Genomic DNA, 16,374 nt, shown 5'->3' on the forward strand with positions numbered 1-16,374 from the left:
AATTCAAAATTCAACCGAAAAAAAGAAGAGAAAAACTAGCTAATTCGAATCTTTTTGAAAAAATTGAAAAAATAATTTATAGATCATTAGTAATTTTTCCTGATAAAGATTAATTTTAGAATTTTGATGACATGTTTTAAATAGGTTAAAATCCAATCTGCACTTTGTTAGAATATATAACAAATTGGACCAAGCTATATTTCTAACAAAGACAAATCATTATTTCTTCTTAATTTTACAGAACAAAAATTTTAAAAGAAATTCAAAAGACTTTGAAATAAGATTTAAATTTGATTCTACAGATTTTCTAGATTTGCCAGAATAATTTTTTTGAATTTTAATCATAATAAGTTTGAAGAAATATTTCACAAATATTCTTTGTCGAAAAAACAGAAGCTAAAATGAAGAATTAAATTAAAATGTATTTATTATTCTTTACAATAAAAAAAAAGAAATGTACTTGAACATTGATTTAAATTGTCAGGAAAGAAGAGGAAGGAATTTAAAAGGTAAAAAGGTATATGTAATTAAAAATCCTAAAATAATTTTAAAGGTTGTATTTTTTCTCTAAAATTGTCTTTCTGAAAGTTATAAGAAGCAAAGTAAAAAAATTAATGAATTTATTTAAACAAGTGAAGACCAAGTCTTTAAAATATTTTCTTGGATTTTCAAATTCTATTTGAGTTTTGTCTCTCTTAGAATTAAAAATGTCGGGCAAAGCGAGACCAGCTTGCTAGTAAATAAATACAATTTAAAAAATAGCGGCAGCTCACTGGTAAGTGCTGCTATTTGAGCTATTTTTAGAACAGGCCAGCGGGCGACTCATCTGGTCCTTACGGGCTACCCGCGGGCACCGCGTTGGTGACCCCTGCCCTAATCGATATCTGTATTTATCGGTACTCTCATCGGTACCATGTGTAATTGGTGCAAATAAAGATGTTAAAAATGCATTTTTATTACAATTTTAATTGGCACAAGATGTCATCTCACAGCAGGGAAGTCTTTCATCAATGCCTGCTTTTTAAGTCCTAAACAAGTCAACTATGTTTGCAGTGAGAGTTCTTGTGAAGACCGCACAGATCCATCACAGTCATTACAATGACACTCAGATGGAAATGATATTTATGTAGGCAGAGCACAGACATTTGACATCATGTCATAATGTATATCTGTGGAGGGAGATGTGGCCAGCGCTGCCTGCAGGAGCAAAAGTCACCGCCTCTGTCCATGGTGCTGAGGACAGAGCACCATCAGACGGGGGGCGTGGCAGTGCTGACGGCGAGACACAGCCGGCAGGCGATTAGATTTCACAGGTGGTACGTGGTAATCTAATCATCTGTTGTCTTTAAGAGTAAGCGGCCGGGAGCAGGAGGGGAGAGAGGATACGGACGTGACTGAAAAGTCACGTTCTGCTGGAGAAAGACTTTGGTAAATATATGTACATTAAAACTTTGTTCAACTTGGCACGCCTGGCTCCTGTGAAGTATATGTCAGTGGTACCGCTAGGAAGCGACTTCCACAATATCATAAATGAATACAATCAATTAGCATGTTAGGTGGGTCTACAGCTTTTGATGTCACGTAAACGCGGCAACTGGAGACACGTCAGCGAATGCTATCTTTCTCCTGAGCGACTGTATGGATTATCCTTTTACTTCAACTTTTCACTTTTGTGAGTGCATGAATATTGGCCTGTGGATTTACTTGGTCGCTTGAGGGTCTTTTGAGGAGGAAATACTGTTGTGCTACAAACTTTTGTGTGGTGTTGCTTCCTTATTTGTCATTACTCCAAGCTGATTATCAAATCATAGTATTATTCACATGTGAATAATGCTGTATAATACTGTATTTATGTTATTCACATGTAAATAATGCTGTATAATAGACTGTATTTATATTATTCACATGTGAATAATGCTGTATAGTAGACGGTATTTATGTTATTCACATGTGAATAATGCTGTATAATACTGTATTTATATTATTCACATGTGAATAATGTTGTATAGTAGACTGTATTTATGTTATTCACATATGAATAATGCTGTATAATACTGTATTTATATTATTCACTTGTGAATAATGCTGTATAATACTGTATTTATGTTATTCACATGTGAATAATGTTGTATAGTAGACTGTATTTATGTTATTCACATATGAATAATGCTGTATAATACTGTATTTATATTATTCACTTGTGAATAATGCTGTATAATACTGTATTTATGTTATTCACATGTGAATAATGCTGTATAATAGACTGTATTTATGTTATTCACATGTGAATAATGCTGTATAATAGACTGTATTTATGTTATTCACATGTGAATAATGCTGTATAATAGACTGTATTTATGTTATTCACATGTGAATAATGTTGTATAGTAGACTGTATGTATGTTATTCACATGTGAATAATGCTGTATAATACTGTATTTATATTATTCACATGTGAATAATGCTATATAATACTGTATTTATGTTATTCACATGTGAATAATGCTGTATAATAGACTGTATTTATATTATTCACATGTGAATAATGCTGTGTAGAAAACTGTATTTATGTTATTCACATGTGAATAATGCTGTATAATACTGTATTTATATTATTCACATGTGAATAATGCTGTATAATACTGTATTTATGTTATTCACATGTGAATAATGCTGTATAATAGACTGTATTTATGTTATTCACATGTGAATAATGCTGTATAATAGACTGTATTTATATTATTCACATGTGAATAATGCTATATAATACTGTATTTATGTTATTCACATGTGAATAATGCTGTATAATAGACTGTATTTATGTTATTCACATGTGAATAATGTTGTATAGTAGACTGTATTTATGTTATTCACATGTGAATAATGCTGTATAATACTGTATTTATATTAATCACATGTGAATAATGCTGTATGATACTGTATTTATGTTATTCACATGTGAATAATGCTGTATAATAGACTGTATTTATGTTATTCACATGTGAATAATGCTGTATAATAGACTGTATTTATGTTATTCACATGTGAATAATGCTGTATAATAGACTGTATTTATATTATTCACATGTGAATAATGCTGTATAGTAGACAGTATTTATGTTATTCACATGTGAATAATGCTGTATAATACTGTATTTATGTTATTCACATGTGAATAATGCTGTATAATACTGTATTTATGTTATTCACATGTGAATAATGCTGTATAGTAGACTGTATTTATGTTATTCACATGTGAATAATGCTGTACAATACTGTATTTATATTATTCACATGTGAATAATGCTGTATAATACTGTATTTATGTTAGTCACATGTGAATAATGCTGTATAGTAGACTGTATTTATGTTATTCACATGTGAATAATGTTGTATAATACTGTATTTATATTATTCACATGTGAATAATGCTGTATAATACTGTATTTATGTTAGTCACATGTGAATAATGCTGTATAGTAGACTGTATTTATGTTATTCACATGTGAATAATGTTGTATAATACTGTATTTATGTTAGTCACATGTGAATAATGCTGTATAGTAGACTGTATTTATGTTATTCACATGTGAATAATGTTGTATAATACTGTATTTATATTATTCACATGTGAATAATGCTGTATAATAGACTGTATTTATATTATTCACATGTGAATAATGCTGTATAATACTGTATTTATGTTAGTCACATGTGAATAATGCTGTATAGTAGACTGTATTTATGTTATTCACATGTGAATAATGTTGTATAATACTGTATTTATGTTATTCACATGTGAATAATGCTGTATAATAGACTGTATTTATATTATTCACATGTAAAAAATACCTAAGTGTTTATTGTTTATTGTGAGCGAACTGTGGTGCTGAATTTCCCCCAGGGATCAATAAAGTACTTTCTATTCTATTCTATTCAGAATTTTAACGGTCTGCTTGGGACCAATACCTAAAAATACCGATAGATCCCTACTCATTAATCCTATCAGCCATTTGCGGCCCGTAGCTAACTTGTTAGCGGCCTGTGGTACAATTAAAAAAGAAAAACAAATAAAGGGGAAAATGTTGACTAATAAGACAAAGGTGTGTGCACAGGTGTGCGTGCACTGGTCATATAGGAAGGACGCCACATGTCTTAAATGGGTTATGGTAAATAGCGCTTTTCTACCTTCAAGGTACTCAACCAGGCCGTCTTCAAATTTTTCCACCCTTTTTGTCGGCAGTGCTCCGCTAGATCTGCCGCCGGTGTGCTTCTAACTGCTCTACTCCGATTTGTTTGTCTGCGGTGCGTGCATTCATCGCAGAAGGTAATTACTGCCACAAAAGGTAAACTGCCTGTGACTTCTTGGTGCGGGCGGACACACCCGACAATGAACTATCGGGCGCGTCCACCTGCCGCGGAATCTTTTAAGCATGCACATGGCATGTTATGCAAGGTTCCACACTTCAGCTGCTCAAAGTTCTAAAATGTAGCTTACCACCATGAATGACGGCTATATAAATATTTGTATTTACAACATTAATAATATATACATACTATGCAAATATAATAAAAGCTTGTGAAAAATGAGTTGGAATTTCACTGGAAAAAGGTCACAATTTCACAAGAAAAACTTAGAATTTTGGCAGTGTTATAATAAAAGTCGTCATTTTACTCAACGCAAGTCAACATTTTACAAGAAAAACGCACATTTGTGCAATATTATGATAAAAGTTGGAATTTTACTCAATAACGGTCACAATTTTACATGAAAAGCTTCAAATGTTGGCAATTATATGAAAAGAGTCGTAACTTTACTCGACAATGGTCACAAATTTATAAGAAAACTTTACAATTTTGGCAATATTATAATAATAATCGGAATTTTACTTGGCAAAATGAAGACAAAAGTCATAATTTTACTCAAAAAATGTCACTATTTTACAAGAACAACAAAAATTGGCAATATTGTGATAAAAGTCAGAATTGTATATTACAAATGTCACCATTTTGCATTAAGAAGTAACAATTTTACATAAAAAAGTAATAATTTTACATAAAAAAGTAATAATTTCACGAGAAAATATTGCAATATTACAGAAACAGAAAGAATATGAGAAATTGTTACCAATTTTATAAGAAAAAAGTCAAAACATTGTGAGAAAAATACTTTTTACAGGAAGTCCATCTCTTATTTTTTTTTTTTTTTTACAGGAAGTCCATCTCTCTATTTTTCATCTTTTTTACAGGAAGTCCATCTCTCTATTTCTCATCTTTTTTACAGGAAGTCCATCCCTCCATTTTTTTCTTTTTTTTTTTTTACAGGAAGTCCATTTCTCCATTTCTCATCATTTTTACAGGAAGTCCATCTCTCAATTTTTTTTTTTACAGGAATTACATCTCTTATTTTTATTTTTTTTTACAGGAAGTCCATCTCTCAATTTCTTTTTTTACAGGAATTACATCTCTTATTTTTATTTTTTTTTACAGGAAGTCTATCTCTTATTTTTATTTTTTTTTACAGGAAGTCCATCTCTCAATTTCTCATCTTTTTTACAGGAAGTCCATCTCTCCATTTCTCATCTTTTTACAGGAAGTCCATCTCTTTTTTTTTTTTTTTTTTACAGGAAGTCCATCTCTCCATTTCTCATCTTTTTTTACAGGAAGTCCATCTCTCCATTTCTTTTTCTTTTTTTTACAAGAAGTCCATCTCTCAATTTATCATCTTTTTACAGGAAGTCCATCTCTTATTTTTTTTTTTTTTTTACAGGAAGTCCATCTCTCCATTTCTTTTTCTTTTTTTTAAAGGAAGTAAAATATTTTTTGTTTTGTTTTGTTTTGTTTGTAATTGATTTTTAATCTTCATGATTTACTTCAAGTTATTACAGTATGTCTCTATAGTACGGAGCCCCTAAAGGGACATGGGAATTTTTTTTTTTTTAGACATGTATCTCGTGCGCACGAGAAGGCATTGGATGCGTGCTGATGGTTTGGTGTGTGTTAAAATGGCAGTTTAGGAGTTCATATGGCTGTATTTCCAATTAGGACTTTCCCCCATGTGTGTTGTGGCAAAATGTGAATGCTTGATTAGTAGGTGTGAGACAAACACTTTATCTTCCTGGTTATTGTAACGCTACGTGTTTGACATTATTTAAGACTTTATCATGCCCGGGAAAGGACAGTTTTCCTCTTCTGTGGCTGTGGGGGGTGGGCGTGGCTTGCAGACCTGCAGCGAAGCGGAGTGTGTCAGTTAGTCCCATGTTGATGTGATCAAACTTCTTTCTTGCTTGGAAGATACACACACAATTGTAACTGTTATTTCTTCCTGCACATAATAAATATGTACAACGTGTTTGGATGTATTCATATATGTAAAATTGTCATTAAATGTAATATTGCCTGCCAAAAAGTGATTCGACGTAATATTTTGATATTTACACATCGCATATTTACACACGCGCATCTGACTAGAATACCCTTATGTGCATTACATATATCAACATCAACTACCTACTGTACTGTTTACTTGTTGAAATACCCTTTTTAGAGCAAATATCTACCCATATAATTTATATGTATATATATATATATATATATATATATATATATATATATATATATATATATATATATATATATATATATATATATATATATATATATATATATATATATACATATATATGTATGTATGTGTATATTTTTTTATTTAAAAAAAAAAAAATGTAATAAAAAGTTTCTCGTGGCCACGAGAAACTTTCTTGTGCGCACGAGATACATGTCTAAAAAAAAAAAATTCCCATGTCCCTTTAGGAGCTCCGTACTATATACATATTTATTTATTTTTTTAAATTAATTTTGGCCAAAGGGGGCCAAACTTGTAAAGTGTATAAAAAAGGAGTACGGAAGCTGTACAAACAAAAAGCAACCACTTTCATGTGGTATTAGACAGAAAGGAGGACTTTTTTTCTCCTCCATTTGAAAATGTGGACGTTATCTGGAAATTGTGATACATCATGTCGTATGCATCCATCCATGTTAGAATAATTATGTGTAAGTTATCACACAACTCTTATGCTTAAAGGCCGTTGCTATAGTTATTATCAATTGTGCTGAACTTGTACTTTTATATCTGTGCAAAGGGACAACTTGCTGACTGCCAAGGGCGGACATCGAGTACCGTGACGCAGACAAAGCAGAAACAGGGCGATATCACGAGTGTCAGCGCATTTCCATTTCTGAATAATCATATATTGTGTCTAACTGGGGCTGCTGAAATCACCCCCCTTCCTTCAGAAGCAGCCTCAGTGATGTAACCAGGGACCTCCCAAATAAATAGAGGACCATGTGGGACTGTACCTTACAGCAGTGGTCCCCAACCTTTTTGTTACTGCGGACCGGTCAACGCTTGAAAATTTGTCCCACGTACCGGGGGGGTTATTTTTCTTTTTTTTCTTTTGTCATAAAAAAATACAATCATGTGTGCTTACGGACTGTATCCCTGCAGACTGTATTGATATATATTGATATATAATGTAGGAACCAGAAATATTAATAACAGAAAGAAACAACCCTTTTGTGCGAATGAGGGAGGTTTTTTTTTTTTTTTGGTTTGTGCACTAATTGTAAGTGTATCATGTGTTTTTTATGTTGATTTAATAAAAAATAAAATTGAATTTTTTAATTATTTTTTATTTCTTGTGCGGCCCGGTACCAATCGATCCACGGACCGGTACCGGGCCGTGGCCCGGTGGTTGGGGACCACTGCCTTAGAGGGTAGGTTGGAACTGTAACTAAGTGTACAGCCCAATACGTCTCTCCTCATGAGTAAAATGTAACTCTGTCTCTGCATGATTCCTTGCTTCTTGTCTGTTTAATAAATGTCATCAGTGTTTGATCCTGACAATCCATCCATCTTCAACCGCTTATCCGGAATGGGGTCGCGGGGACAACAGCTCTAGCAGAGACCCCCAGACTTCCCTCTGCAGAGCAACATTAGCAACTTCCTCCTGGGGAATCCCGAAGCGTTCCCAGGCCAGAGAGGAGATGTAATCCCCCCATCTGGTCCTCGGTCTCCTCCCAGTGGGACGTGCAACGAGGACCTCCCTAGGGAGACGCTCGTGAGGCATCCGCACGAGATGCCCGAACCACCTAAGCTGGCTCCTGTCCAAGAGAGGGAGCAGCGGCTGTACTCCAAGTCTCTCTCGGGTGACTGAACCACCACCCCAGTCTGCCACTCCCTCGGAACTGTCCCAGACTTTCACGCAAGGTTGAAAAGGCGTATCAACCGAGACAGCCCCTCAACACCCACAGCCTTCAGCATTTCTGGACGGATCTCGTCAACCCCCGGAGCTTTGCCACTGTGGAGTTGTTGTTGTTGTTGTATGCACGCATGTTCCAAATAAACTCAAACTCCACTCAAAAACAGCTGTTGATCAAAGACTTCCTGCTCTGACATGTTACACTACATCTTGTGCTAATAGAAATACTAATTAAAATGCATTTTTTTCACACCTTTATTTCCACAAATGACATACAGTCAGTGGCCTTGTGGTTAAGAGTGTCCACCCTGAGATCGGTAGGTTGTAAGTAGAGATGTTTTAATAATATCGGATTGCCGATATTATCGGCCGATAAATGCTTTAAAATGTAATATCGGAAATGATCGGTATCTGTTTCAAAAAGTAAAATGTATGACTTTTTAAAACGCCGTTGTGTACACGGACGCAGGGAGAAGTACAGAGCGCCAATAAACCTTAAAGGCACTGCCTTTGCGTGCCGGCCCTAATCACATACTATCTACGGCTTTTCACACACACAAGTGAATGCATGCATACTTGGTCAACAGCCATACAGGTCACACTGAGGGTGGCCGTATAAACAACTTTAACACTGTTACAAATATGCGCCACACTGTGAACCCACACCAAACAAGAATGACCAACACATTTCGGGAGAACATCCGCACCGTAACACAACATAAACACAACACAACAAATACCCAGAACCCCTTGCAGCACTAACTCTTCCGGATGCTACAATATACACCCCCTGCTACTCCACCCCCCGCCACCCCCCAAACCCGCCCACCTCAACCTCCTCATGCTCTCTCAGGGAGAGCATGTCCCAAATTCCAAACTGCTGTTTTGAGGCATGTTAAAAAAAAAAATTGCACTTTGTGACTTCAATAATAAATATGGCAGTGCCATGTTGGCACTTTTTTCCATAACTTGAGTTGATTTATTTTGAAAAAACCTTGTTACATTGTTTAATGCATCCAGCGGGGCATCACAACAAAATTAGGCATAATAATGTGTTAATTCCACGACTGTATATATCGGCATCGGTTGATATTGGAATCGGTAATTAAGAGTTGGACAATATCGGAATATCGGATATCGGCAAAAAAGCCATTATCGGACATCTCTAGTTGTGAGTTCAAACACCGGCCGAGTCATACCAAAGACTATAAAAATGGGAGCCATTACCTCTCTGCTTGGCATTTAGCATCAAGGGGTTGGAATTGGGGGTTAAATCACCAAATGACTCCCGGGCGCGGCAACCGCTGCTGCTCACTGCTCCCCTCACCTCCCAGGAGGTGAACATGGGGATGGGTCAAATGCAGAGGATAATTTCACCGCACCTAGTGTGTGTGTGACTATCATTGGTACTTTAACTTTAAGAGTACCGACAAATACCGGTATCGATAAGGGTATGGTATCGATTAGAGATAAATGCTTTAAAATGTGATATCGGAAATTATCGGTAAAAATAATTTTTTTTAATTTTTTTTTGGCATAAAGAAATACAACCATGTGTGCTTACGGACTGTATCCCTGCAGACTGTATTGATTTATATTGATATATAATGTATATATTGTGTTTTTTATGTTGATTTAATTTTTAAAAAAAAAAATATATATATATATATATATATATATATATATATATATATATATATATATATATATATATATATATATATATATATATATATATATATATATATATATATATATATATATATATATATATATATATATATATATTATATATATATATTTTTTTTTTCTTTCTTCTCCAATTTCTTGTGCGGCCGCGGCCCGGTACCGGTCCGTGGACCGATTGGTACCGGGCCGCACAAGAAATAAAAAATAATTAAAAAATTCAATTTTATTTTTTATTACCGCGGCCCGGTGGTTGGGGACCATTGCTCTAGTACACTCTGGACTGAAGCTGTGTGCCTTCATTGTTTTTGTAGCTGTTGTTTTGAGGCATGTTTTAAAAAAAATACAAATAATGCACTTTATGAAAGTCAAAGTATAGTATTTCCAATAGTTGTAGTGGGTATTCGGATTATCTCAGGGAGAGCATGTCCCAAATTCCAAGCTGCTGTTTTGAAGCATGTTAAAAAAAAATAATGCACTTTGTGACTTCAATAATAAATATGGCAGTGCCATTTGGCACTTTTTTCCATAACTTGAGTTGAAGTTGTTCTCTTATTTTGGAAAACCTTGTTTTTGATTGATTGATTGAAACTCGTATTAGTAGATTGCACAGTGAAGTACATATTCCGTACAATTGACCACTAAATGGTAACACCCCAATAAGTTTTTCAACTTGTTTAAGTCGGGGTCCACGTTAATCAATTCATGGTAAAGTTACATTGTTTAATGCATCCAGCGGGGGCAGCACAACAAAATTAGGCATAATAATGTGTTAATTCCACGACTGTATATATCGGTATCCGTTGATATCGGAATCGGTAATTAAGAGTTGGACAATATCGGCAAAAAAGCCATTATCGGACATCTCTAGTATCGATAAAATCTTAACGTACAGTCCAAAAGTTTGGACACAACTTCTCATTCAATGTGTTTTCTTTATTTTCATGACTATTTACTTTGTAGATTGTCACATCAAAACTATGAATGAACATATGAGGAGTTATGTACTTAACACAAAAAGGTGAAATAACTGAAAACATGTTTTATATCCTAGTTTATTCAAAACGACCACCCTTTGCATTCTCTCCATGAGCTTCAAGAGGTAGTTGCCTAAAACAGTTTTCACTTCACAGGTGTCATAGTTTTATTGTGACAATCTACAATGTAAATAGTCATGAAAATAAAGAAAAGGCATTGAAATGAGAAGGTGTGTCCAAACATCCAGAGTCTTGAGTCTTCAACTCCCCAGCAGGACAAACCAAGGTGGCGTCGACATGACCAGATAACTTGTTCACCAGGAGTCCCGACATCCAGATCATCGAGGAAATACTCGTGCCTGGTGAGTCCAGTAAGACTGGTTAGCACCGCTTCCTTCTTGGCAGCCGTTCTATGAGCGTTGATTACGTAAGACAAGACAACTGTGAGGAAAACACACTTACATAACAACGTACAGTCGGGACGTAACAAACGCTGTAACCACAAACTTCCCACGGTTGAGATGACTGTAAAACCGCGATTGAGAACCGGTGACACTGCATGCTAGCGCCAGCTCATTAGCCAGCTTAAATGCTAACGGGAAAACGAGAAACATTAACGTCTTTCCCCTTGAAGTCTAAACCTGTACCGACTGAATGTGTTCAGACTGTGTTCTCTTAGCCAGAGACAGGAATAATGAAAACAGGAAGTGAACTGCCCTGACGTCATATAAACAGGAAGTGATGCTCCCCAAAACCCGTTTTTTTTATTTACCATTTCAAAAAGCACTCTAAAACCTTTACAAATTAAAATTGAATAAGATATATATATATATATATATATATATATATATATATATATATATATATATATATATATATATATATATAAACAGTTAAATAAGAACACATTGACTTTTAAGAAGACAAAACAAAAGATGTAATATTTCTTCTGATAATGAAAGTACATTGTGTGTCATATTTTGGAAATAAAACTTGGTCAAAAGAGTTCTGTGGGTGTATTTGATTGATTGATTGAAACTTGTATTAGTAGATTGCACAGTGAAGTACATATTCCGTACAATTGACCACTAAATGGTAACACCCCAATAAGTTTTTCTACTTGTTTAAGTCAGGGTCCACGTTGATCAATTCATGGTAAAAATTCATGGTACATGTACTTATTGAGCACATTTCACAATAAAGTGATAATAACTGGGATCATTTTGGTCACAATAACCGTGATATGAATGACATTTTTATATCATTACATCCCTATGGGTACCTTTCACATTTGAACCGATACCAATACCTGGGAAACGATACCAGTACTCAACGGTACTAATTTTCAGTGCTTGTCTTACTTATAAATAATTGTTTTTAAAAATTAAAATCAAGTTTTTTTTTTATTACAGCATTTAAAACTAGGCTGATTTTAACTGATTGTCAAGTGTTTACTTAAACGTAGTGTCCTAATTTCCGCATTTTGCTATGTCACAGTTAGAGATGTCCGATAAATGCTTTAAAATGTAATATCGGAAATTATCGTTATCGGTTTCAACCTCCCGATTTTCCCGGGAGACTCCCGAATTTCAGCGCCCCTCCCGAAAATTTCCCGGGGCAGCCATTGTCCCGATTTCCACCCGGACAACATTATTGGGGACGTGCCTTAAAGGCACTGCCTTTAGCGTCCTCCACAACCTGTCGTCACGTCCGTTTTTCCTCCATACAAACAGCGTGCCGGCCCAGTCACATGATATATGTGGCTTTAACACGCACATGAGTGAAAGCAAGGCATAAAAATGAATGCAAGTCATACTTGGTCAACAGTCATACAGGTCACACTGAGGGTGACCGTATAAACAACTTTAACACTGTTACAAATATGCGCCACACTGTGAACCCACACCAAACAAGAATGACAAACACATTTCGGGAGAACATCCGCACCGTAACACAACATAAACACAACAGAGCAAATACCCAGAACCCCTTGCAGCACTAACTCTTCCAGGACGCTACAATATACACCCCCCGCTACCACCAAACCTGGGCCCCCCCAACCCCGCCCACCTCAACCTTTTTGCATAATTGGGGACAATTAAACGAAGACTTCTTAATGATATTGTATTCATGAGACAAATAATTTATAACTTTATCAAATTATGATTTTTAGCCTAATTTGTGATCTCAACTGCCGTTAGAAACACATTTGATTTGAATACAATCCAGACCAAATGATTGTTATCCCTCTAAGACAGGGGTGTCCAAAGTGCGGCCCGTGGCACGTTATAAAAATACTATTACAAAAAATGATAACAATAAAAAAAAAACTAAACCTTAAAATGTGGGATAAAAGAGCAAAAAGGTGAAGTGTAACGAGAAAAATTGCAATGTTGACTTTGTTAACACAAAGCTGCAATCTAGGTATTTGTTGTTATTTAAAACTGTCATTGCTCAAAAAATAATATTGAATCAAAATCAATATTATGAATTATTGACTTAGTTAAGGCTCCAATTACCAAACATCAGACTTTACACTTTGACATTTTGGGGGTGAAATGTTGCATATTTTTGTGTTTTTGCCATAAAAAACAGGTGTTACGGCTACTCTTGCGTTCAAAAAAGTTTGAAAAAATAAAAATAAAGATAGAGTAGTCCTGAGGAGGTCTATGACTCACTAAATTCCTTAATAAGCACTCGCGGAGATATTTCTAGATTCAAAATGATAATAATTTATTTTCACAAACAAAAATATTCTCCGTTGTTGACTTCAACCAATATTTTTTTTTATATCTATTTAATATAGATAGGCTCCAACAACAGGGTTTTCTTTGACAAAAAAGGGCATTAAACATAATTAATTTGTTTAACTTTATATCGACAGGTAGGTCTGAAGTTGATCAAGAGACTTAAGTGTTGAAAGTAAAACCAAAAATGTTCTATTTTTAAAACCCTTTTAGATCCCTGAGAATTTTAGTGGGATTGTTTTAAACTGTCATTACTTAAAAAAATTATAATTCAACATATTTTTGTCGTGAATTATTGACCTATTTAAAGCTCCAATTACTTCACGTGAAATATTACACTTTGACATTTTTGGGGGTAAAATATTGCATATTTTTGCGTTTTTGTCATAAAAAACAGGGTTTTCTTGGACAAAAAAGGGCATTAAACATAATTAATTTGTTTAACTTTATATCGACAGGTAGGTCTGAAGTTGATCAAGAGACTTAAGTGTTGAAAGTAAAACCAAAATGTTTCTATTTTTAAAACCCTTTTGGATCCCTGAAAATTGTTTTAAACTGTCATTACTTAAATTATAATTCAACATATTTTTGTTGTGAATTATTGACCTATGTAAGGCTCCAATTACTTCACATCAAATATTACACTTTGACATGTTTGGGGGTGAATAGGCTGAACAGTTTGAAGTTGGAACGGTTTAAATCGGGTGAAAAATGTGGAAGGTAAAATCTGGAGAAGAAGAATAAGTTGAATAAGAATAAATACATGAATTTTGGTGTCGAAAACCATATGTGTGACTGATTTGGAGCATTCACACAATAACAATAATAACAAATAGATGAATTTTGGTGTAGAAAACCATATGTATGACTGCTTTGGAGCATTAACACAATAAGAATAACAACACATATGAATTTTGGTGTAGAAAACCTATGTGTAAATGCTTTGGAGCATTCACACAATAAGAATAATAATAAATAGATACATTTTGGTGTACAAAACCATATGAGAACAATAAGAAACAATAAGAATAATAATAAATAGATGACATTTGGTGTAGAAAACCATATGTGTGACTGCTTTGTGGCATTCACACAATAAGAATAATAACAAATAGATGAATTTGGGTGTACAAAACCATGTGTGTGAATGCTTTGGAGCATTCACACAATACGAATAATAACAAATAGATTAATTTTGGTGTAGAAAACCATATGAGAATAAGAAACAATAAGAATAATAATAAATAGATTAATTTTGGTGTAGAAAACCATATGAGAACCATAAGAAACAATAATAATAATAATAAATAGATGAATTTTGGTGTAGAAAGCCATATGTGTGACTGCTTTGGAGCATTAACACAATAAGAATAAGAATAGATGGATGAATTTTGGTGTAGAAAACCATATGACAACAATAAGAAACAATAAGAATAATAATAATAATAAATAGATTCATTTTGGTGTATAAAACCATATGTGTGAATGCTTTGGAGCATTCACACAATAAGAATAAGAATACATAGATTCATTTTGGTGTAGAAAACCATATGACAACAATAAGAAACAATAATAATAATAATAAATACATGGATTTTGGTGTAGAAAACCATATGACAACAATAAGAAACAATAAGAATAATAATACATAAATGAATTTTGGTGTAGAAAACCATATGTGTGACTGCTTTGGAGCATTCACATAATAAGGAATAATAATAAATAGATGAATTTTGGTGTAGAAACCCATATGAGAACAAATATGAAACAATAAGAATAATAGATGAATTTTGGTGTAGAAAACCATATGACAACAATAAGAAACAATAAGATTAATAATAAATTGATGAATTTTGGTGTAGAAAACCAAATGTGTGACTGCTTTGAAGCATTCACACAATAACTACTGCTTCTACTTGGTATGGGGTCGATACCAACATTTGCAGTCCGTATCGCCCACCCTAACTGAAAGGGGTCGCAAAGCACAGATTGTGGATGTTATGCATGTTAAGTTAGTCGGCTTAAAATGACATGTTTGCTGTGCGACAAGACCAAAGGGTCACTGCCAAAGCAGGAAACAGCCATTATTATTATTATGATGATGATGTTGCTACATATGTATGTATTACTATTATTATGTAGCCACATATGTAATATCATGATATTACACACAGCGCGTCCTTACCTGATACTGCCTTATTTCCCCCCGCTACTTGTGCTCCTTGTCCCGCCGAGCAGTTGTCATACGACGAGCAGACTAAAAGGTGTAAAGAAGGGCTAAAAGTGTGGCTCTCGGAGCAGTCTGGAGGTCCACAGCTGACGCCGCTATGGGCACGTTTGTCAAAAATGTCCCCAAGCAAGCTAATCACCACACCCATGGAAGTGGGAACATGGCAACAGCCCACACGCACGGGGGTGTGCCGTCGGAAATGATGTGCCCTTTTTCTTTATCACACCATAAATTGACGTATTAACAACCACTCGTTAGCATTACATAATAACACTTTCATGTACGTGTATTATTGTTTCAATAATCAAATGTCAAGTTGCTCATGGGAATAGCTAATAAATATAATGTACCCCCCCTGTCAGTTAATGGTACAGTCCGACAGCTCGCCTACTTTAAAACGGAAGCGCCAGGATACCGGAAGCAATTAATAAACAAACAAAATTGCTTAAAATGGCAAATAAGATTTATGAAAG

General features: G+C 34.5%; 1 protein-coding gene across 1 annotated transcript in view; it reads right to left on the minus strand.

The window, feature by feature from the left end:
- LOC133635081 (guanine nucleotide-binding protein subunit beta-4-like) overlaps positions 1-16,039 on the minus strand; it is a 52,535-nt gene extending 36,496 nt beyond the window's left edge. Inside the window, exon 1 of the mRNA XM_062027837.1 lies at positions 15,857-16,039. The gene's annotated coding sequence lies outside the window, so the exon portion shown is untranslated. The remainder of the gene's footprint in view (positions 1-15,856) is intronic.
- Positions 16,040-16,374: the final 335 nt, after the last annotated feature.

The sequence above is a fragment of the Entelurus aequoreus genome, linkage group LG19, assembly GCF_033978785.1.
Source record: "Entelurus aequoreus isolate RoL-2023_Sb linkage group LG19, RoL_Eaeq_v1.1, whole genome shotgun sequence".
Classification (NCBI taxonomy): Eukaryota; Metazoa; Chordata; class Actinopteri; order Syngnathiformes; family Syngnathidae; genus Entelurus; species Entelurus aequoreus.